We start from the raw sequence: 24690 nt of genomic DNA on the forward strand, positions 1-24690 counted from the left end.
AAGATGTTTTTGTTTCTTGGTTTTCAACAGTTTGTGTTTTTTGCTACAGTTAATTCACTGATAATAATGTATTCTGATGGTTATATGACATCAGTTGTTGCTGTGTGTTTTTGCTGCATATTCACATAAATTATTGTAGTGTAATTGGATACTTATCGGCTGTGGGTTTATTTAAATTTCATTTTAATTCTTCTATCAAAAAGAAAAAATGTTATCAATGATGCAGAAACAGTTGTAATTAGTTTGAATTTCATATGAATTCAGGATGCAGTGTCATTTTATTATACAAAGCAGTTATATTTGCATCCTTCAGCGTGTACATTAGCTTGAATGGGATTTACAGAGGATGTTATTTCTCACATAGAACATTAGAACTAATATGGAAATGCTACTTTTTCATGTCTGGATTCTTATCGAGTCTAAGTAAAAGCTAAGATGTGTTTTTAGAGTTTATTGTCGTTTTATTAATGAAGGTGATATAAGGTGAATATTTCCATCTGGAAAATTAGTTGTTGGACGCTTCATATACACTGACGCATTTTAAAAACAATTCCAAGTTGTTCTGGGCAATGAAGATTCTTTGGAGAAGCAGAAGTTTAGAGGAGACTTGGCCGTTAGATAAGGAAACTATCAGGTAATTAAAGTCATTCAGCTCAGTCTTTCTAAGTCCAGTCACTGGCTCCTACTGATAAATCACCTGCGGTGTTGGAGGTATTCACACAAACAACCATTCCCTTCAGGAACTTACATGTTCATGGTCGGTTTGTTTACTGCTTTATTTCCCTATATTGGATTTTTCATAACTTCAGCTAACAAAGGGAAATTTACAGACTGTTTACATTTTAAAATTAACTAAAGCGACTTAAGATGTCATTCAAAAACCTTACAGTAATAACATCTACATAATCTTTTTTTCCAGAGCAAAGAAGCCTCCAACACCTGTCACCTGACCAGCCTCCTGCTGCTTAAGGTCAGCGTTAGCCACAACACACAAGGATCAAGTAATTCTGTTGTATTCAAACTAATTTAAACTTCTCCTGAAGGTCAGCATCTATGAGCATTTTGGAGCCGCAGGATCCAAGACATTGTGTCTGCAGCAGCTGTGTAGCCTGCTACCGTTCAACCCCTGGCACTGGTTCAGCCTGGGTCAGACGTGTTTGCAGCTGCTGGAGAATAAAAGAACCTCAGGTAACGTTAACGTCACTTCCTGTCTCACTTAACACCCGTACTTGCTCTCAAGATGGTGATTATGCAGGTGAATAGTTGATCTTTGTTTTGTTTTTGTTGTTTTTTTTGTTTGTTGTTCTGTTGTTAAGTGTGGTGTGTTATTAGGATCCTGTTCTGCCATGCCATGTTCTGAGATGTAAAAAGATACAAGTCCTGTTGATCCTGTGTTGAATGTTTACAGAGAAGTCGACAGAGAGGAGAGGACTGAAGAAGATGCTTCAGTCAAATATGAAAGTATAAATCCCAGCGTCACTCAATTTGAAATGTCTGTGAATCTATTCAGTAATAAATGTTCTTTTAGCGATTTTAAAAGATTTAAATGATCTTAACTGACACATGTGATGTTTAAATCCACCTTTTTAAAGCATAAACTGTGAAGTCAGTGTGTTAAATCTACCATGATCTGGTGCGCTTTACCCAGACAGACCACTAGATGGGGCTCTAGGACTAAATAAAACTGGATGGATGGATGGATGGATGGATAGAATGTGCTACGTTGTCTGTCTGTTATCTGGTAGAGAGGGTGGTCAGGGTTATCCATGGTTGATAACAGTTTGTTTAGTGTCCTCCTCTCTACCACCACTTCAAAAGTTTCCTCTCCGCAGCCAGTGACAGAGCCAGTCTTCCTGGTCAGTTAAATCAGTCTGTTGGTGTCACTGGTTGCAATGATGTTCCCCCTGCAGACCACAGCAGAGAAAAGGGTGCTGGCCACAACAGACTGATAGAAAATCTCCAGCATCTTACTGCACACATTGAAGAAGCTCAGCCTTCTCAGGAAGAGGAAGACACCAGAGAGGACACGACCCAAACAAACAAACTGTGGCCTGTTTGTCACGTAGTCAGTGATCCAGGAGACAGTGGACGCACTGACACCCATCAACTGCAGCTTCTCACCCAGCAACAAAGGCTGGATGGTGTTGAAGGCACTGGAGAAATCAGAGAATGTGATTGTCACTGCGCCTCCACCACCATCCAGGTATAAGAGAGTGAGCTGCAGCAGATAGATGACAGCGTCATCCTGAAGTGTGAGCCTGTCATAAGCATTGATTGGACACAGTGTGTATGTGTGATCACTCGTGCTGTATCACTGCAGAAAGATTCAAAATAATTCTTTGCGTCACCTGTAATCTTCAGCTTGTAGCTATGCGACACTGACAATTTTTGCAATGTTAATGTAATACCCAGCTGTTATTGAGGCTCTGGATTGATGTTGAAAAGATTTTACATTATGTACATGTTTCAGGACAAAAAAGCATTTTACACATTTTCTTTAAATAAATGCAGTATGAAACAGTCTGGACTAAATGTCTGTACAGAGGATACAGTGCTGCCAACTAACACATTGGCTTTACTTTTACTTTATACTTGACTCAGGTTTATTCACCAACATAGCTAATCATTTGTTATTTATTCCGCCACAAATTTAAATTTCTTTAACCTCCTGAGACCCAGGGGAATAAAAGTGTTTTAATTATACATGGTGGTAAAAAGCACATTGCAAAGATTTTTTTTAAAACTTAAATTTATTCAAATTTTATAACATGTCCACTGTAGTGGACAACAGGATTTTCATGTTCTCAAGCGTGAAACATTTTAAGGCTGAGTATGTACATGGAAAGATCCACTGGAATCATCAAGGAAAATACAAAACAAATAGCAACTCTAGATTTATCTTTTTGTAACGTTTCATCTGAACCTTTTGTGATTTCTTCTTCCATTGCAGGTCCTGGGACTTGGACTTGTTTGTTTTCTCTTTTTGACCATATGGAACAGGTGTCCTGTGGCTCAATCCCATGGACGGTCAATACCATGACAACAGGCTTGTTGTCAACCCACTTGGTGCGTGCGGTTTCATGAGGTCTCTGTACAATCATTTCTGATGACCCTCTCCCTTTTTTGCTCAGGACCTTGTCAACAGTGAAGTGGCACTCTTTTGGAATTTGATTTTTCTGAATTGTTCCTGTAGCAGGAAGGCCCCTTTCCAGAAGAGCCTCCAGATGCTTGATGGTGGTAAAACACCAATCAAAGTACACCAGTGTTCCTCTGGAAACTATCTAAGTCAAACGCAGGACTGCATCTGCACCTATTCCCATTTGCTGGTCTCCAACAAAGGTGTTCTTTCCTTGGTAGGGCTCAAAGTCCAACACAAGGCCACTTGGAGTTGCAAGAACAAATACCTTTAATCCTGTTGGATTTGGTTTACCAGGAAGGTATTGACAAACTGGACATCTACCTGTGAAGGGATCATCAATGTAGACCTTTGCTGGCCTGGGTAGGATGAGACAACCTTGGAGCACTCTCTTGAGGAGTGATCTTACTTTCCAAAGCAGATCCCTTTTCTTCTCATCTTCTGGCACATCCATATCATTGACCACTTTAAGTGAAGATCTGATCTTGTAAAAACGATCTTGTGTCATTGAGTCAGTTATAAAAGGGACTCTTGTTTTGGCAGCCCAATACATTTTAATTCTTGGATATCCAAGGCATGCCATGTACACTGAGATTCCTAGAAAGGTCTTGATCTCTTCTGGTGTTGTGTTCAAGCTGCAGCCTGAATCCTGTGCCATGCGCTGGTTGGTGAAGACAGACAGATCCTGAATTAGTTGTGCATCAATGTACTGCTGGAAGTACTGCAGTGGGCTCCAGTCTCTACAGCTTAGGACAGCATCATCTGGTGTAATTCTGCATTCTTCCAACACGGGAATAAACCTTAAGAGAAAGACAAAACACACTCAATAATTAAGCACAATTAACATAAAAATGTTAAAGGGATAGTTCACTTGAGAACACTTATGCACGTGTTTTTTTTTTACATCCATCCTTCTAATGAATGTGTTAACATTTTTTCCTCAATTGTTTTATTAGATTCAAAAAATAAACAGCCTCAGTTGTCCTCTTTAAGGAACACTAGGACTTGTTAGTGACATGTATAGTATGAGAGATGTTAGCAAAAACCTTAATGTCAACTAGAGTGGACAAAAGTGAATTGCTGGGTATCAGGAGGTTAAATACACAGTAACATGAATCCAACATATTTAAGTGAAAGGATAACTGGAGGCAAAAGCTGTCATCTTTCAGTCAGCACATCACTCATTTGCATACAATACAGGAGCTGTCTCAACAGCGCACAGTTTCACACAGAGCACCACACTATCTGAGACCAGTCAGTCTAAAAGCCTCCTGTGCACAGTAGGCCCCACCCCTATGGCTGCTGAGCCAATCACGAGGCCACAAATTACACCTACTCTGTCAGATTCCCGCATTTGGCCAAGAGAGCCTATTCAGTCCCCAGGTGAAGCTGTCAATTATTTTCTTTATCTGTCAATTATGTATAACGGTCAGGTATGTTTATGGCAGTTGCATGGTTACCCTACTATTGTACATGTTTGGAATGAAAGAAGGTTATTTGAATCTGTGTATTATTTGAATAGCTTAATATTGAATGCAAAATGATGACAATCATGTATATTTATAAAAAGCACTAGGTTCAGTTTAATATAGAACACATATAGTAGGTAGTAGGAGGGTCCCTACTTAATCTCTCCATCAGTTTGGGGGTCCTTGGCCTGGACTGGGGAAACTGGGGAGTTCTTGATTAATTGTAGCGAATAAATGTTGAACTCATTTTTATATTTATATATATGTTCTAGTTCCGGATGGAGAGATTAGGGAGCACGTTTGACGACTCTGTGTTTTCTGAGACCAGATTCATCAGGCCATATTGAACTACAAATATAAAAACTAGCTGTTTTCATATATTTTTAGACACTGATGCATTTTAAAAACAATTCCAAGTTGCTCTGGATACTGACGATTCTTTGGAGAAGCAGAAAGTCTACAAGTTCAGGGGAGATTTGGCCGTTAGACACAGGAACTATCAGATAATTAAAGTCATTCAGCTCAGTCTTTCTTTCTAAATCCTGCAGTGTTGGAGGTATTCACACAAACAACCATTCCCTTCAGGAACTTGCATGTTCCCAGTCTGTTTGTTTACTGTTGTATTTCCCTGTATTTGAATGTTTCTGTGACATTATCAACAAATGCAGACAGTGTATCAGTATCCCTTTTTTCCCACAAATGTACCATTTCCTTATCTTCAAACCAACAAGTCATGCAATTCAACAGAAAAGTAGTTTAGTCTATATATTGCATCTAAAACCAATATGTAAATAAATGTAATTTAAGTTAATTTGCAGCATGTTGTACAACAGTAACATTTACCTGACCTGCTTTAAAAAAAGTCTTCTGAGCAGATATTTAGATACATTTTTACTCTTGAGGAACCAGACTGAAGGAGTGAAATCTTAAATCTGCTTTATTTTGAGAGAACACCGTCTGCTCTCATGATTTAAAAGTGTCTGTGTTTCTGTTCTTGTGGTGTGTGTGGTTCAGAAAGCCTTGGAGGCATACAGCAGCTGCCTGCAGTGGATCGCTGACAACAACCTGACCATCAGACGAGATGTACTGGAGGGAATGGCCCGATGCTGCATCAAACTGGGACAGAGAGACAGGACACTGGACTTGGCTGATTTGCTGCTAATTCTTTGTCTGATTTCAAATTCACTGCTGAGCAGTCATATTCTTTATACTGTATGTCACATTGTTTAAATAAGACAAGTTCGTACTTCAGAAGCAGATCAGGAGGATGGGGCGACTGAGGAGCAGCAGGAGGAGGCGGCAGAGCTCAGTGAGGACAGGATTCATCTCAAAGCTTGTGGCTGTTTCATCAGGACAAGGTACAGCCACTGTGTTTAGATACTGTTGACCAGTTTCCCACAAGAACTTTGCAGAAATACATTTACTTTTGTAATGTCCTCAAATTTAATGCACATCCACTTACCTACTCTAACAGTAGATCATTATGTCCTCAAGTTTCCTCGTCTCCCACAGACTCCTGTTGAGAATCATTCAGCTGCAGCAGTTGTCCTTTGTGTTGCAGTACAGTCAAAGTGTGCTACAGATGTCAGAAGATGAGCTGCAGCAACTAAATCTCAAATAAACAACACTGCAGGCTCTCACTGAGGTGAGGTAACACACTCACACACTTGGTTAGTGCAGACATGCTGCTCCAAGGCCTGAATTACAGAAACTTTTGAGGTGGATACTGATTTAACGTTGAGTTAAAATGTAATATGTTCACAGAGAAGATGAGGGAGGTCCACCAGGTACTAGTTAGCCAGACTGACCACTAGATGGGGCTCTGGGAATAAAACCATTTTTTTTTGCAGTAGATATAGTTAAAGACAACAATCCAAACCAGTTTAGGTAGGTAGATAGAATTTCAACTTATTAAGTTATTAAAAACTTCCTACTGGCCCATATCTGTGTGATGATTGTATCAAGATTAGACTCTTTCAATGTTATGACAACAGTCAAATCAACAGTATCGACCAGACTGAGCTGTGTGGGTATAATATGCTGATAGAGGCAAATACTCTTCAGCTGATTTGACTACTGATAACAATCTGAGCAGAAAAAAGAATGAATGATGTTGGTGTGTTTCAATGACGGAAGCTGTGGAGGAAGGGAAATAAATGTGGCTTTGTCAAGGAGAGGGGTTCATTTTAAAACTGGTGGATCTGGAGGGAGCTGAGCATCACCTGGATTATCAGCTCTTTGTTGTGCTTTCAGATAGAGGGGATACATTTGTGCAAATCCTTTGTGATTTCCAGTCATTGGTCTGTGGTCATTTGTGTGGATCATCTAGTCAACAGTTACTGAGGTTTCATCTCTTTCAAAGCAAAGATGCTGTGGACTCTGCTGTTCTTCTGTTTGATTGGTAAGTTGCTCCTTTCATTCAGAGTCAAATGGGAATGTGAAAAAGTAAATGAAAATAAAACAATAATCATGTACGTGACCAGAATGATAAAAGGAATTCTGATGTATTTCTCTGACACTTCACATTTCACAGGGACGTCTGCTCAGAACCAAGGAGGTAGTATTAAATACATTTCTCTGCTCTACTCTGTTTTATCTCTTGAGTCATGTCAAAAAGTATAAGAGCATTGATGATGAATATGTATATGGGTCAATATTATGAAGTGAACTGTTTTGTGTTTTCTGCTACAGCTAGCTGCACAACAGGGAAACTGATAAAGGGAGGAAAAACAAATCAGTCTTCAACCTACAACACTCTCTCCTCTGACAAAGCTGTTGATGGGATATACGGTGCTTGTGCTCACACCAGAGAGGAGTCCAACCCCTGGTGGACAATGGATTTACTGGGTCTATATGAAATCTCTTGTATCAACATCAACAACACTTCTGGCAATACTGAACTAAAGGATGCTCAGATCCTCATTGGGAACTCATCTGATGGAAACTTTGACCAACACAAAGTGTAATGTCTTCACTCTACTATGAACCATAGTACAACCTGTTACCATAGTCTAGTGCTGCTTGTGATTTATCCTTTATTTATTTCTGGGATTAGAATTTGTAAAAATTATAAATGTACAAACTATGTGCATATGATGATAGTACAGAAGCACATTGCTGCCACGCCTGGAAAAAAAAGGATCAGTATCATGTTATAATGTAACAATCATCTTTTTGGTTGCGGCAGCATTGTGCTTCTGTACTATTATCATACACACTGTATTAATTATATTCAGTATGGTAAGACATTCTGATAAAAGTGTGATATGAGGTAATAAGGAAATATATAGGTATGAAGTACTCAGGAGAACTGCCTTCAGTAACACTAAATAACAGTTTTAAACTTTTTAACAGTTGCAGCTAATTTTACTCAACAATGTTATGCTGCATTTATGAATGTGGGGATTTCTGTCTTCTATTGATACTTAACCAAACAGAGCTGGAAACAGAACTATTTCTTACAGTCTAATCTGTTTCTCTCTCTTTCTTCCATCCAGGTGTACAACTATTTCTGTCACCACCAATGGAAAAAATCAAACATTTAAATGTGACAATGGACCCATGTCTGGACGCTATGTTACTGTACACTTTAATAAAACATCTTCTCTCGTGGTGTGTGAGGTGAAGATCTACAGTACAAAAAAAGATGGTAAGATGAAATGTTCTCATGTCACTGGTGAGTCAGTAAACATACTTACAGAAAATGTCTCTATTGCAGATTAAAATCCACCATATGTTTAATAGTAGATGTGTTAATAGTGAACTAAAGAGTCTCATTTACAGTTGACACATATAATTTGGAGCCTTTAAGTTCATATTTAGGCTGGAGCTAAGCACAACCTTTCTGACACACTGAATTCACTGAGCTGAACAAGGAAACAGATAAATGTAGCTTTGAATAAATCTATCAAATAGGAGAGCAGAATGTAGTATTTAGTTTGTTCTTGGAGAGATCCACTTTCACATGTATTAAATATCAAGCAGAGAAAAAGCAGAACCAGTTCTACTGCTCTTCATACTGTGATATCAGTGACACGCTGTGCGTATTTATGGATTAATACAACATGTTAGATGATGCCACTCATAGAGGAGCAAACATTCACACTGACAACTCTTTGTTATTTTTCATCACTGAATGGCCACAACGCTTTAAACATTATTTGATTCATGTTTGATTATTTTTTATTCTCTAAAACCTCTACACAACATAACGATGTACAGCTTTAAAATTTCTCTTTTGAGTTGATTGTCTATATTCAGCTCATCAGATGTCTCTCTTTACTCAAGGCTTGATGCTGGTCCGAGAGAACAGAACCTGGGAAGAAGCCCTGTACCACTGCAGAGACTTAAACATGGATCTGGTGTCCATCCTCGATGAAGACACTCAGGGCTGGGTTGAGTTGGAGGCCAGGAAGGCAGACAGTCATTATGTATGGCTGGGTCTTCACTACACCTGCACCCTGGATTTCTGGTTCTGGGTCGATGATCACGTCGTATCATTCAACCACTGGGGTCCAGGAGAGGAAGGAAAAGAAAACTGTGACATGAGTGCTGTCATGGACACAACAGGAAATCACACCTGGTTGAAGAAGACAGACTATTATAAGTATAATTTCATCTGTGCAGAGTAAAAGACTTGTTTGACTTTACTTACTGAGTAGTGGATGTCCCTCTATTATATCATATGTGAGGGGTCCTGGCCCAGAGTAGTAGCTTTTCAGATGTAGTGCTGCTGAAATGAAGCCAACATTTCTACTGTGGTCTATAAAGATGTTTTTGTTTCTTGGTTTTCAACAGTTTGTATTGTTATTTTCTTTGCTACAGTTAATTCACTGATAATAATGTATTCTGATGGTTATATGACATCAGTTGTTGCTGTGTGTTTTGCGGCATATTCATATAAATTATTTTAGTGTAATTGGATATTTATCGGCTGTGGGTTTATTTAAATTTAATTTTAATTCTTCCATCAAAAAAAATATGTTATGATTCAGAAACAGTTATAATTAGTTTGAATTTCATATGAATTCAGGATGCAGTGTCATTTTATTTATACAAAACAGTTATATTTGCATCCTTCAGCGTGTACTTTAGCTTGAATGGGATTTACAGAGGATGTTATTTCTCACATAGAACATTAGGACTAATGTGGAAATGCTACTTTTTCATGTCTGGATTCTTATCGAGTCTAAATAAAAGCTAAGATGTGTTTAAACACTTTATTGTCGTTTTATTAATGAAGGTGATATAAGGTGAATATTTCCATCTGGAAAATTAGTTGTTGGACGCTTCATATACACTGACGCATTTTAAAAACAATTCCAAGTTGTTCTGGACAATGAAGATTCTTTGGAGAAGCAGAAGTTTAGAGGAGACTTGGCTGTTAGACAAGGAAACTATCAGGTAATTAAAGTCATTCAGCTCAGTCTTTCTAAGTCCAGTCACTGGCTCCTACTGAAAAATCACCTGCAGTGTTGGAGATATTCACACAAACAACCATTCCCTTCAGGAACTTACATGTTCATGGTCTGTTTGTTTACTGTTGTATTTCCCTATATTTGATTTTTCATAACCTCAACTAACAAAGGGAAATTTACAGACTGTTTACATTTTCAAATTAACTAAAGCGACTTAAGATGTCAGTCAAAAACCTTACATTAATAACATCTACATAATGTTTTATTCCAGAGCAAAGAAGCCTCCAACACCTGTCACCTGACCAGCCTCCTGCTGCTTAAGGTCAGCGTTAGCCAGAACACACAAGGATCAAGTCATTCTGTTGTATTCAAACTAATTTAAACTTCTCCTGAAGGTCAGCATCTATGAGCATTTTGGAGCCACAGGATCGAAGACATTGTGTCTACAGCAGCTGTGTAGCCTGCTACCGTTCAACCCCTGGCACTGGTTCAGCCTGGGTCAGACGTGTTTGCAGCTGCTGGAGAATAAAAGAACCTCAGGTAACGTTAACGTCACTTCCTGTTTCACTTAACACCCAAACTTTGTCTCAAGATGGTAATTATGCAGGTGAATAGTTAATCTTTGTTTTGTTTTTGTTTTACTGCCATTGTTATTTAAGTCTGGTTTGTTTAAGGATCCTGTTCTGCCTTTGTGTTGCAGTACAGTCAAAGTGTACTACAGATGTGAGAAGATCTCAAAGAAACAACACTGCAGGCCCTCACTGAGGTGAGGTAACACACTCACACACTTGTTTAGTGCAGACATGGTGCTCCAAGGCCTGAATTAGAGTAACTTTGAGGTGGATGCAGATTTGGCGTTGAGTTAAAATGTAATATTTTTACACAGTCCCCTCCCACTTCTCAGGTGATGTCAGAGGACTTGATCCCAGAGAAGATGAGGGAGGACTACCAGGACGGAGAGAGTCTGACCAGTGCGTGTTTGCAGAGCTTCAGAGAGCGCTGGTGGAACAAGATCTTAATGACAGACGTGTTAGAGACTAACGAGACACATAGATACAAGTCCTGATGATCCTGTGTTGAATGTTTACAGAGAAGTCGACAGAAAGGAGAGGACTGAAGAAGATGCTTTAGTGAAATATAAAAGCATAAATACCAGCGTCACACAATTTGAAATGTTTATGTGTCTGTTCAGTGATCTCAGTGTATGCTTTGCCTTGAAAAATGTTCTTTTAGCCATTTTAAGATTTTAACTGACAAATGTGATGTTTAGATCCGCCTTTTTAAAGCATAAACTGTGAACTCAGTGCGTTAAATCTACCATGATCTGGTATGCGTTACCCAGACTGACCACTAGATGGGGTCTGGGACTAAATAAAACTAGACTAGATGGTGTTGAAGGCCCTGGAGAAATCAGAGAATGTGATTGTCACTGCGCCTCCACCACCATCCAGGTATAAGAGAGTGAGCTGCAGCAGATGATGACAGCGTCATCCTGAAGTGTGAGTCTGTTCATAAGCATTGATTGGACACAGTGTGTATGTGTGATCACTCGTGCTGTATCAGCTGCAGAAAGATTCAAAATAATTTCTTGCGTCCCTGTAATCTTCAGCTTGTAGCTATGCGACACTGACCATTTGCGCAATGTTAATTTAAAATCCAGCTGTTATTGAGGCTCTGGATTGATGTTGAAAAGATTTTACATTATGTACATGTTTCAGGACAAAACCCAATAACAAAAAATGAAGTGCAGCTGTAAGAGGCATTTTACATGTTTTCTTTAAATAAATGCAGTATGAAACAGTCTGGACTAAATGTCTATACAGAGGATACAGTGCTGCCAACTAACACCTTACTTTATACTTGACTCAGGTTTATTCACCAACATAGCTCATCATTAGTTATTTATTCCCTCACAAATTTAAATTTCTTTAAATACACAGTAACATGAAACCAGCATATTTTAGTGAAAGGATAACTGGAGGCAAAAGCTGTCATCTTTCAGTCAGCACATCACTCATTCGCATGCAATACAGGAGCTGTCTCTACAGCGCACAGTTTCACACAGAGCGCCACACTATCTGAGACCAGTCAGTCTAAAAGCCTCCTGTGCACAGTAGGCAGGAACTTGCATTTTCCCAGTCTGTTTGTTTACTGTTGTATTTCCCTGTATTTGAATGTTTCTGTGACATTAACATCAAATACAGACAGTGTATCAGTATCCTTTTTTTCCACAAATGTACCATTTCCTCATCTTCTAAACAACAAGTCATGCAATTCAACAGAAAAGTCGTTTAGTCTATATATTGCATCTAAAACCAATATGTAATTAAATGTAATTTAAGTTAATTTGCATGTCCTCATGTCTCCTCATCTCCCACAGAAACCTGTTGAGAATCCTTCAGCAGCAGCAGTCGTCCTTTGTGTTGCAGTACAGTCAAAGTGTGCTACAGATGTCAGAAGATGAGCTGCAGCAACTAAATCTGAAAGAAACAACACTGCAGGCTCTCACTGAGGTGAGGTAACACATTCACACACTTGTTTAGTTTATATGTTCACAGAGAAGATGAGGGAGGTCCACCAGGTACACATTACCCAGTCTGACCACTAGATGGGGCTCTGGGAATAAAACTTTTTTTTTGCAGTAAATATAATTAAAGACAACAATCCTAACCAGTTTAGGTAGATAGATGGAATTTCAACTTATTAAGTTATTAAAAACTCCCTACTGGCCCATATCTGTGGGATGACTGTATCAGGATTAGACTCTTTCAAAATTATGACAACAGTCAAATCAACAGTATCGACCAGAGTGAGCTGTGGGGGTGTAACATGCTGATAGAGGCAAATACTCTTCAGCTGATTTGACTATTGATAAAAATCTGAGCAGAAAAAAGAATGAATGATGTTGGTGTGTTTCAATGAGGGAAGCTGTGGAGGAAGGGAAATAAATGTGGCTTTGTCAAGGAGAGGGGTTCATTTTAAAACTGGTGGATCTGGAGGGAGCTGAGCATCACCTGGATTATCAGTTTGTTGTTGTGCTTTCAGATAGAGGGGATACATTTGTGCAAATCCTTTGTGATTTCCAGTCATTGGTCTGTGGTCATTTGTGTCCATCATCTAGTCAACAGTTACTGAGGTTTCTTCTGTTTCAAAGCAAAGATGCTGTGGACTCTGCTGTTCTTCTGTTTGATTGGTAAGTTGCTCCTTTCATTCAGAGTCGAATGTGAATGTGAAAAAGTAAATGAAAATAAAACGATAATCATGTACGTGACCAGAATGATAAAAGGAATTCTGACGTATTTCTCTGACACTTCACATTTCACAGGGACGTCTGCTCAGAACCAAGGAGGTAGTATTAAATACATTTCCCTGCTCTACACTGTTTCATCTCTTGAGTCATGTCAAAAAGTATAAGAGCATTGATGATGAATATGTATATGGGTCAATATTATGAAGTGAACTATTTTGTGTTTTCTGCTACAGCTAGCTGCACAACAGGAAAACTGATAGAGGGAGGAAAAACAAATCAGTCTTCAACCTATGAAAGTCTCTACTCTGATAGAGCTGTTGATGGGATATACAATCACTGTGCTCACACCCAATGGGAGTCCAACCCCTGGTGGACAATAGATTTACTGGGTGTATATGAAATCTCTTGTATCAACATCAACAACACTTCTGGCGACACTGAACTAATGAATGCTCAGATCCTCATTGGGAACTCATCTGATGGAAACTTTGACCATCACAAAGTGTAATGTCTTCACTTTACTATGAACCATAGTACAACCTGTTACCATAGTCGAGTGCTGCTTGTCATTTATCTTTTATATATTTCTGGGATTAGAATTTGTAAAAATGAAAAATGTACAAACTATGTTCATATGATGATAGTACAGAAGCACATTGCTGCCACGCCTGAAAAAAAGGATCAGTATCACATTATAATGTGATTATCACATTTTTTGTTGTGGCATTATTGTGCTTCTGTACTATTATCATACACACTGTATTAATTATATTCAGTATGGTAAGACATTGTGATACAAATTTGATATGAGGTAATAAGGAAATATATAGGCATACAGTACTCAGGAGAACTGCCTTCAGTAACACTAAATAACAGTTTTAAACTTTTTAACAGTTGCAGCTAATTTTACTCAACAACGTTATGCTGCATTTGTGAATGTGGGGATTTCTGTCTTCTATTGATACTTAACCAAACAGAGTTTGAAACAGAACTATTTCTTACAGTCTAATCTGTTTCTCTCTCTTTCTTCCATCCAGGTGTACAACTATTTCTGACAGCACAAGAGAAAAAAATCTAACATTTGAATGTGATAATGGACCCATGTCTGGACGCTATGTTACCGTACACTTCAATAAAACATCTTTGGTCGTGGTGTGTGAGGTGAAGATCTACGGTTTTAAAAAAGATGGTAAGATGAAATGTTCTCATGTCACTGGTCAGTCAATAAACAAACTTACAGAAAAAGTCTCTATTGCAGATTAAAATCCACCATATGTTTTATAGTAGATGTGTTAATAGTGAACTAAAGAGTCTAATTTACAGTTGACACATATAATCTGGAGCCTTTAAGTTCATATTTAGGCTGGAGCTAAGCACAACCTTTCTGACACACTGAATTCACTGAGCTGAACAAGGAAACAGATAAATGTATCTTTGAATAAATCTATCAAATAGTAGAGCAGAATGTAGTATTTAGTTTGTTCTTGGAGAGATCCACTTTCACATGTATTAAATATCAAGCAGAGAAAAAGCAAAACCAGTTCTACTGCTCTTCATACTGTGATATCAGTGACACGCTGTGTGTGTTTATGGATTAATACAACATGTTAGATGATGCCACTCATAGAGGAGCAAACATTCACACTGACAACTCTTTGTTATTTTTCATCACTGAATGGCCACAACGCTTTATACATGATTCGATTCACGCTTGATTATTTTTTATTCTCTAAAACCTTTACACAATATGATCATGTACAGCTTTAAAATTTCTCTTTTGAGTTGATTGTCTATATTCAGCTCATCAGATGTCTCTCTTTACTCAAGGCTTGATGCTGGTCCAAGAGAACAGAACCTGGGAAGAAGCCCTGTACCACTGCAGAGACTTAAACATGGATCTGGTGTCCATCCTCGATGAAGACACTCAGGGCCTGGTTGAGTTGGAGGCCAGGAAGGCTGACAGTCCCTATGTATGGCTGGGTCTTCACTACAGCTGCACCCTGGATTTCTGGTTCTGGGTCGATGATCACGTCGTAACATTCAACCACTGGGGTCCAGGAGAGAAAGAAAAAGAAAACTGTGACATGAGTGCTGTCATGGACACAAAAGGAAATCACACCTGGTTGAAGAAGTCAGACTGTGATGAGTATAATTTCATCTGTGCAGAGTAAAAGACTTGTTTGACTTTACTTACTGAGTAGTGGATGTCCCTCTAATATATCATATGTGAGGGGTCCTGGCCCAGAGTAGCAGCTTTTCAGATGTAGTGCTGCTGAAATGAAGCCAACATTTCTACTCTGGTCTATGAAGATGTTTTTGTTTCTTTGTTTCCAACAGTTTGTATTGTTACTTTCTTTGCTACAGTTAATTCACTGATAATAATGTATTCTGATGGTTATATGACATCAGTTGTTGCTGTAAATAAATTATTTTAGTGTAATTGGATACTTATCGGCTGTGGGTTTATTTAAATTTCATTTTAATTCTTCCATCAAAAAAAATATGTTATGATTCAGAAACAGTTATAATTAGTTTGAATTTCATATGAATTCAGGATGCAGTGTCATTTTATTTATACAAAGCAGTTATATTTGCATCCTTCAGCATGTACTTTAGCTTGAATGGGATTTACAGAGGATGTTATTTCTCACATAGAACATTAGGACTAATATGGAAATGCTACTTGTTCTTGTCTGGGTTCTTATCGAGTCTAAATAAAAACTAAGATGTGTTTGAACACTTTATTGTCATTTTATTAATGAAGGTGATATAAGGTGAATATTTCCATCTGGAAAAATAGTTGTTGGACACTGAACTAGTCACACAGTTTATACTGAAGGACATAAACAAGTGTGGCTGGAGTTGTGTAGTTTGTTTGGAAACTGGGGAGTTCTGGATTAATTATAGCAAATATATGTTGAGCTAATTTTTATATTTATATATATATATTATATTTATATATATTTTCTAGTTCCAAATAGAGAGATTAGGTAGCACGTTTGACGGCCAGAGACAGAGTGTGTGTGTCTCTGTCCTCTTACAACGGCAAACTGTGTGAGTCTGAGGTAAATCTCTTTCTTACAGAGGCTCTGCAGCCAGTGACAGAGCCAGTCTTCCTGGTCAGTTTATTCAGTCTGTTGGTGTCACTGGTTGCAATGATGTTCCCCCTGCAGACCACAGCAGAGGAAAGGGTGCTGGCCACAACAGACTGATAGAAAATCTCCAGCATCTTACTGCACACATTGAAGAAGCTCAGCCTTCTCAGGAAGAGGAAGACACCAGAGAGGACACGACCCAAACAAACCAACTGTGGCCTGTTTGTCACGTAGTCAGTGATCCAGGAGACAGTGGACGCACTGACACCCATCAACTGCAGCTTCTCACCCAGCAACAAAGGCTGGATGGTGTTGAAGGCACTGGAGAAATCAGAGAATGTGATTGTCACTGCGCCTCCACCACCATCCAGGTATAAGAGAGTGAGCTGCAGCAGATAGATGACAGCGTCATCCTGAAGTGTGAGTCTGTTATAAGCATTGATTGGACACGGTGTGTATGTGTGATCACTCGTGCTGTATCACTGCAGAAAGATTCAAAATAATTCCTTGTGTCCCCTGTAATCTTCAGCTTGTAGCTACCAGCTGTGAGACTGACAATTTTTGCAATGTTAATTTAATTTAAAACCCAGCTGTTATTGAGGCTCTGGATTGATCTTGAAGAGATTTCATATTTTGTACATGTTTCAGGACAAAACCCAACAAAACAGAAGTCCAAACGTAAGAGGCATTTTACATGTTTTCCTTAAATAAATGCAGTGTGAAACTATCTGGACTAAATGTCTATACAGAGGATACAGAGATGCTGAGGAACTCCTTAATTTTTAATTGACTCAGGGGCTAATGCGCGGCCTGCGATTCAGTAGAACGATCATTGTAGGCTACAATTTGCATACGTCAAACTTGATGTTGTACCAAAGATCATTAGATCCATGTCACATAGTGTGTCTGCAATAGTTTGACTGCTAAAATTGCAGTGTATAGAGGCCATTAATTTATTTAATACCACCCCTGTTTCTCACCAATAATTTAACACAGAGTTTTTGAATACTTCCTCCTGCCTTTTAACATCAAACCAGAACAATGAACAAAATGGCCTATACCATATTATAGTAAACTTATTCCACAGCATTTGCATTATCTAATTAACCAAATTGTGCATGAAAATAGGAACAATGTACATTCATGGTGGTATTACCACGAGTGAACACAATCAAACAGGAAAACTCCCCCAGTTCAAAGTTACTTCTTTGATGGACGTGATTGATGGATTGATGGATTGATGGATTGATTTACATAAAGTAGCCTAAATGTTAATATAGGTATATTGAATAGGTATGTAGCCTAGGGTCTGGGTGGGGTCCTGTGCCCCTGTAAGGCTGCAGGCCTAGTAACTCCCCTGCTTTATCCTTAGCTAGGAAGTGGTAATTGTATTGATCTTGATCTATGAATATTTATACTAGTTGTGTTTATATATTTTTTAGACACGGTCATGTTTAAAGACAATCTCGAGTTGGTATTTATATAATAAATGCAGACTCAGTTTTAAATTAGAGGCATTCACCCTTCAGGAACTGACATTTTCTCAGCCTGTTTGTTTACTGCTTTATTTCCCTGTATTTGAATAATTCTGTGACTTTATCAACAAATATAGACGGTGTATCAATAGCCTTTTTTTCACAATGTACCATTTCCTCATGTTCAAAACAACAAGTCATTTAATTAAACAAAAAAGTAGTTTAGTCTGTATATTAAATCTGAAACCAATATGTAATTAACTGAGGAGCAGCAGGAGGAGGCGGCAGAGCTCAGTGAGGACAGGATTCATCTCAAAGCTTGTGCCTGTTTCATCAGGACAAGGTACAGCCACTGTGTTGAGATACTGTTGACCAGTTTCCCACAAGCACTTGACAGAAATACATTTCATTTTGTAATGTCTTCAGATTTAATGCACATCCACTTACCTACTCTTACAGTAGATCGTTAAGTCCTCAAGGTTCCTCGTCTCCCACAGACTCCTGTTGAGAATCCTTCAGCTGCAGCAGTCGTCCTTTGTGTTGCAGTACAGTCAAAGTGTGCTACAGATGTCAGAAGATGAGCTGCAGCACCTAAATCTCAAATAAACAACACTGCAGGCTCTCACTGGGGTGAGGTAACACACTCACACACTTGTTTAGTGAAGACATGCTGCTCCAAGGCCTGAGTTACAGGAACTTTTAGGTGGATAGAGATTTGACGTTGAGTTTAACTGCAATATGTTCACAGAGAAGATGAGGGAGGTCCACCAGGTACTAGCTACACAGACTGACCACTAGATGGGGCTCTGGGAATAAAACTTGTTTTTGGAGTTGATATAATTAAAGACAACAGTCCCACCCGATGCATGTGTGTGTGTGTGTGTGTGTGTGTGTGTGTGTGTGGAGGTAGATAGATAGAATTTCAACTTATTAAGTTATTAAAAACTCCCTACTGGCCCATATCTGTGGGATGATTGTATCAGGATTAGACTCTTTCAATGTTATGACAAAAGTCAAATCAACAGTGTCGACCAGAGTGACCTGTGTGGGTATAATATGCAGATAGAGGCAAATACTCTCCAGCTGATTTGACTATTGATGAAAATCTGAGCAGAAAAAAGAATGAATGATGTTGGTGTGTTTCAATGAGGGAAGCTGTGGAGGAAGGGAAATAAATGTGGCTTTGTCAAGGAGAGGGGTTCATTTTAAAACTGGTGGATCTGGAGGGAGCTGAGCATCACCTGGATTATCAGCTCTTTGTTGTTGTGCTTTCAGATAGAGGGGATACATTTGTGTAAATCCTTTGTGATTTCCAGTCATTGGTCTGTGGTCATTTGTGTCCATCATCTAGTCAACAGTTACTGAGGTTTCTTCTCTTTCAAAGCAAAGATGCTGTGGACTCTGCTGTTATTCTGTTTGATTGGTAAGTTGCTCTTTTCATTCAGAGTCAAACATGAATGTGAAAATGTAAATGAAAATAAAACAATAATCATGAACGTGACCAGAATGATAAAAGTAACTCTGATGTATTTCTCTGACACTTCACATTTCAAAGGGACGTCTGCTCAGAACCAAGGAGGTAGTATTAAATACATTTCTCTGCTCTACTCTGTTTCATCTCTTGAGTCATGTCAAAAAGTATAAGAGCATTGGTGCTAAATATGTATATGGGTCAATATTATGAAGTGAACTATTTTGTGTTTTCTGCTACAGCTAGCTGCACAACAGGAAAACTGATAGAGGGAGGAAAAACAACTCAGTCTTCAACCTACACCGATCACTTCTCTGACAGAGCTGTTGATGGGAATTACAGTGCTTGTGCTCACACTGAAAACAAGTCCAACTCCTGGTGGACAATAGATTTACTGGGTCTATATGAAATCTCCTGTAACAACATCAACAACACTTCTCATCACAGTATTAACCTAACGAATGCTCAGATCCTCATTGGGAACTCATCTGATGGAAACTTTGACCAACACAATGTGTAATGTCTTCACTCTACTATGAACCATAGTACAACCTGTTACCATAGTCTAGTGCTGCTTGTCATTTATCTTTTATTTATTTCTGGGATTAGAATTTGTATCACGTTATAATGTAATAATCACCTTTTTGGTTGTGGCATTATTGTGCTTCTGTACTATTATCATACACACTGTATTAATTATATTCAGTATGGTAAGACATTCTTATACAAGTGTGATATGAGGTAATAAGGAAATATATAGGCATACAGTACTCAGGAGAACTGCCTTCAGTAACACTAAATAACAGTAACACAACTTTTAACAGTTGCAGCTAATTTTACTCAACAACATTATTCTGCATTTGTGAATGTGGAGAATTCTGTCTTCTATTGATACTTAACCAAACAGAACTGGAAACAGAACTATTTCTTACAGTCTAATCTGTTTCTCTCTCTTTCTTCCATCCAGGTGTACAACTATTTCTGACACCACCAGAGGAAAAAATCTAACATTTGAATGTGACAATGGACCCATGTCTGGACGCTATGTTAACGTACACTTAAAAAGAAAATATTTTGTCATTTTGTGTGAGGTGAAGATCTACTGTACAAAAAAAGATGGTAAGATGAAATGTTCTCATGTCACTGGTCAGTCAATAAACAAACTTACAGAAAATGTCTCTATTGTAGATTAAAATCCACCATATGTTTAATAGTAGATGTGTTAATAGTGAACTAAAGAGTCTAATTTATAGTTGACACATATAATTTGGAGCCTTTAAGTTCATATTTAGGCTGGAGCTAAGCACAACCTTTCTGACACACTGAATTCACTGAGCTGAACAAGGAAACAGATAAATGTAGCTTTGAATAAATCTATCAAATAGTAGAGCAGAATGTAGTGTTTAGTTTGTTCTTGGAGAGATCCACTTTCACATGTATTAAACATCAAGCAGAGAAAAAGCAGAACCAGTTGTACTGCTCTTCATACTGTGATATCAGTGACACGCTGTGTGTGTTTATGGATTAATACAACATGTTAGATGATGCCACTCATAGAGGAGCAAACATTCACACTGACAACTCTTTGTTATTTTTCATCACTGAATGGCCAAAACGCTTTATACATGATTTGATTCATGTTTGATTCTCTTTTATTCTCTAAAACCTCTACACAATATAATCATGTACAGCTTTAAAATTCCTCTTTTGAGTTGATTGTCGATATTCAGCTCATCAGATGTCTCTCTTTACTCAAGGCTTGATGCTGGTCCGAGAGAACAGAACCTGGGAAGAAGCCCTGTACCACTGCAGAGACTTAAACATGGATCTGGTGTCCATCCTCAATGAAGACACTCAGGGCTGGGTTGAATTGGAGGCCAGGAAGGCTGACAGTCCCTATGTATGGCTGGGTCTTCACTACAGTTGCACACAGAAATTATTTTTGTGGAATGATGATCACGTTGTAACATTTGACCGCGGGGGTCCAGGAGAGAAAGAAATATAAGACTGTGACATGAGTGCTGTCATGGACACAACAGGAAATCACTACTGGTGGAAGAAGTTTGACTTTAGTAAGTTTAATTTCATATGTGCAGAGTAAAAGGCTTGTTTGACTTTACTTACTGAGTAGTGGATGTCCCTCTGATTTATGATGTGTGAGGGGTCCTGGCCCAGAGTAGCAGCTTTTCAGATGTTGTGCTGCTGAAATGAAGCCAACATTTCTACTCTGGTCTATAAAGATGTTTTTGTTTCATTGTTTTTAACAGTTTGTATTTTTATTTTCTTTGCTGCAGTTACTTCATTCACTAATAATAACGTATTCTGATGGTTATATGACATGAATTACTAACTTGAATTTCATATGAATTCAGGATGCAGTGTCATTTTATTTATTCAAAGCAGTTATATTTGCATCCTTCAGCGTGTACTTTAGCTTGAATGGGATTTACAGAGGATGTTATTTCTCACATAGAACATTAGGACTAATGTGGAAATGCTACTTTTTCATGTCTGGATTCTTATCGAGTCTAAATAAAAGCTAAGATGTGTTTAAACACTTTATTGTCGTTTTATTAATGAAGGTGATATAAGGTGAATATTTCCATCTGGAAAAATAGTTGTTGGACGCTTCATATACACTGACGCATTTTAAAATCAATTCCAAGTTGTTCTGGACAATGAAGATTCTTTGGAGAAGCAGAAGTTTAGAGGAGACTTGGCTGTTAGACAAGGAAACTATCAGGTAATTAAAGTCATTCAGCTCAGTCTTTCTAAGTCCAGTCACTGGCTCCTACTGAAAAATCACCTGCAGTGTTGGAGATATTCACACAAACAACCATTCCCTTCAGGAACTTACATGTTCATGGTCTGTTTGTTTACTGTTGTATTTCCCTATATTTGATTTTACATAACCTCAACTAACAAAGGGAAATTTACAGACTGTTTACATTTTCAAATTAACTAAAGCAACTTAAGATGTCAGTCAAAAACCTTACATTAATAACATCTGCATAATGTTTTATTCCAGAGCAAAGATGCCTCCAACACCTGTCACCTGACCAGCCTCCTGCTGCTTAAGGTCAGCGTTAGCCAGAACACACAAGGATCAAGTCATTCTGTTGTATTCAAACTAATTTAAACTTCTCCTGAAGGTCAGCATCTATGAGCATTTTGGAGCCGCAGGATCCAAGACGTTGTGTCTGCAGCAGCTGTGCAGCCTGCTACCGTTCAACCCCTGGCACTGGTTCAGCCTGGGTCAGACGTGTTTGCAGCTGCTGGAGAATAAAAGAACCTCAGGTAACGTTAACGTCACTTCCTGTTTCACTTAACACCCATACTTTGTCTCAAGATGGTAATTATGCAGGTGAATAGTTAATCTTTGTTTTGTTTTTGTTTTACTGCCATTGTTATTTAAGTCTGGTTTGTTTAAGGATCCTGTTCTGCCTTTGTGTTGCAGTACAGTCAAAGTGTACTACAGATGTGAGAAGATCTCAAAGAAACAACACTGCAGGCTCTCACTGAGGTGAGGTAACACACTCACACACTTGTTTAGTGCAGACATGCTGCTCCAAGGCCTGAATTAGAGTAACTTTGAGGTGGGTGCAGATTTGGCGTTGAGTTAAAATGTAATATTTTTACACAGTCCCCTCCCACTTCTCAGGTGATGTCAGAGGACTTGATCCCAGAGAAGATGAGGGAGGACTACCAGGACGGAGAGAGTCTGACCAGTGCGTGTTTGCAGAGCTTCAGAGAGCGCTGGTGGAACAAGATCTTAATGACAGACGTGTTAGAGACTAACGAGACACATAGATACAAGTCCTGATGATCCTGTGTTGAATGTTTACAGAGAAGTCGACAGAAAGGAGAGGACTGAAGAAGTGCTTTAGTGAAATATAAAAGCATAAATACCAGCGTCACACAATTTGAAATGTTTATGTGTCTGTTCAGTGATCTCAGTGTATGCTTTGCCTTGAAAAATGTTCTTTTAGCCATTTTAAGATTTTAACTGACAAATGTGATGTTTAGATCCGCCTTTTTAAAGCATAAACTGTGAACTCAGTGCGTTAAATCTACCATGATCTGGTATGCGTTACCCAGACTGACCACTAGATGGGGATCTGGGACTAAATAAAACTAGACTAGATGGTGTTGAAGGCCCTGGAGAAATCAGAGAATGTGATTGTCACTGCGCCTCCACCACCATCCAGGTATAAGAGAGTGAGCTGCAGCAGATAGATGACAGCGTCATCCTGAAGTGTGAGTCTGTCATAAGCATTGATTGGACACAGTGTGTATGTGTGATCACTCGTGCTGTATCACTGCAGAAAGATTCAAAATAATTTCTTGCGTCCCCCTGTAATCTTCAGCTTGTAACTACCAGCTGTGAGACTGACAATTTGTGCGATGTTAATTTAAAATCCAGCTGTTATTGAGGCTCTGGATTGATGTTGAAAAGATTTTACATTATGTACATGTTTCAGGACAAAACCCAATAACAAAAAATGAAGTGCAGCTGTAAGAGGCATTTTACATGTTTTCTTTAAATAAATGCAGTATGAAACAGTCTGGACTAAATGTCTATACAGAGGATACAGTGCTGCCAACTAACACCTTACTTTATACTTGACTCAGGTTTATTCACCAACATAGCTCATCATTAGTTATTTATTCCCTCACAAATTTAAATTTCTTTAAATACACAGTAACATGAAACCAGCATATTTTAGTGAAAGGATAACTGGAGGCAAAAGCTGTCATCTTTCAGTCAGCACATCACTCATTCGCATGCAATACAGGAGCTGTCTCTACAGCGCACAGTTTCACACAGAGCGCCACACTATCTGAGACCAGTCAGTCTAAAAGCCTCCTGTGCACAGTAGGCAGGAACTTGCATTTTCCCAGTCTGTTTGTTTACTGTTGTATTTCCCTGTATTTGAATGTTTCTGTGACATTAACATCAAATACAGACAGTGTATCAGTATCCTTTTTTCCACAATTGTACCATTTCCTCATCTTCTAAACAACAAGTCATGCAATTCAACAGAAAAGTCGTTTAGTCTATATGTCACATCTAAAACCAATATGTAATTAAATGTAATTTAAGTTAATTTGCATGTCCTCATGTCTCCTCATCTCCCACAGAAACCTGTTGAGAATCCTTCAGCAGCAGCAGTCGTCCTTTGTGTTGCAGTACAGTCAAAGTGTACTACAGATGTCAGAAGATGAGCTGCATCAACTAAATCTCAAATAAACAACACTGCAGGCTCTCACTGAGGTGAGGTAACACACTCACACACTTGTTTAGTTTATATGTTCACAGAGAAGATGAGGGAGGTCCACCAGGTACTAGTTACCCAGTCTGACCACTAGATGGGGC

The 24690-nt window shown here is 38.6% G+C and overlaps 1 pseudogene; it reads left to right on the forward strand.

The window, feature by feature from the left end:
- The first annotated feature begins 748 nt into the window (after window positions 1-748).
- Window positions 749-23186, forward strand: LOC125016059 (annotated as a pseudogene).
- Window positions 23187-24690: the final 1504 nt, after the last annotated feature.

The sequence above is a fragment of the Mugil cephalus genome, chromosome 11 (genome assembly GCF_022458985.1).
Source record: "Mugil cephalus isolate CIBA_MC_2020 chromosome 11, CIBA_Mcephalus_1.1, whole genome shotgun sequence".
Classification (NCBI taxonomy): Eukaryota; Metazoa; Chordata; class Actinopteri; order Mugiliformes; family Mugilidae; genus Mugil; species Mugil cephalus.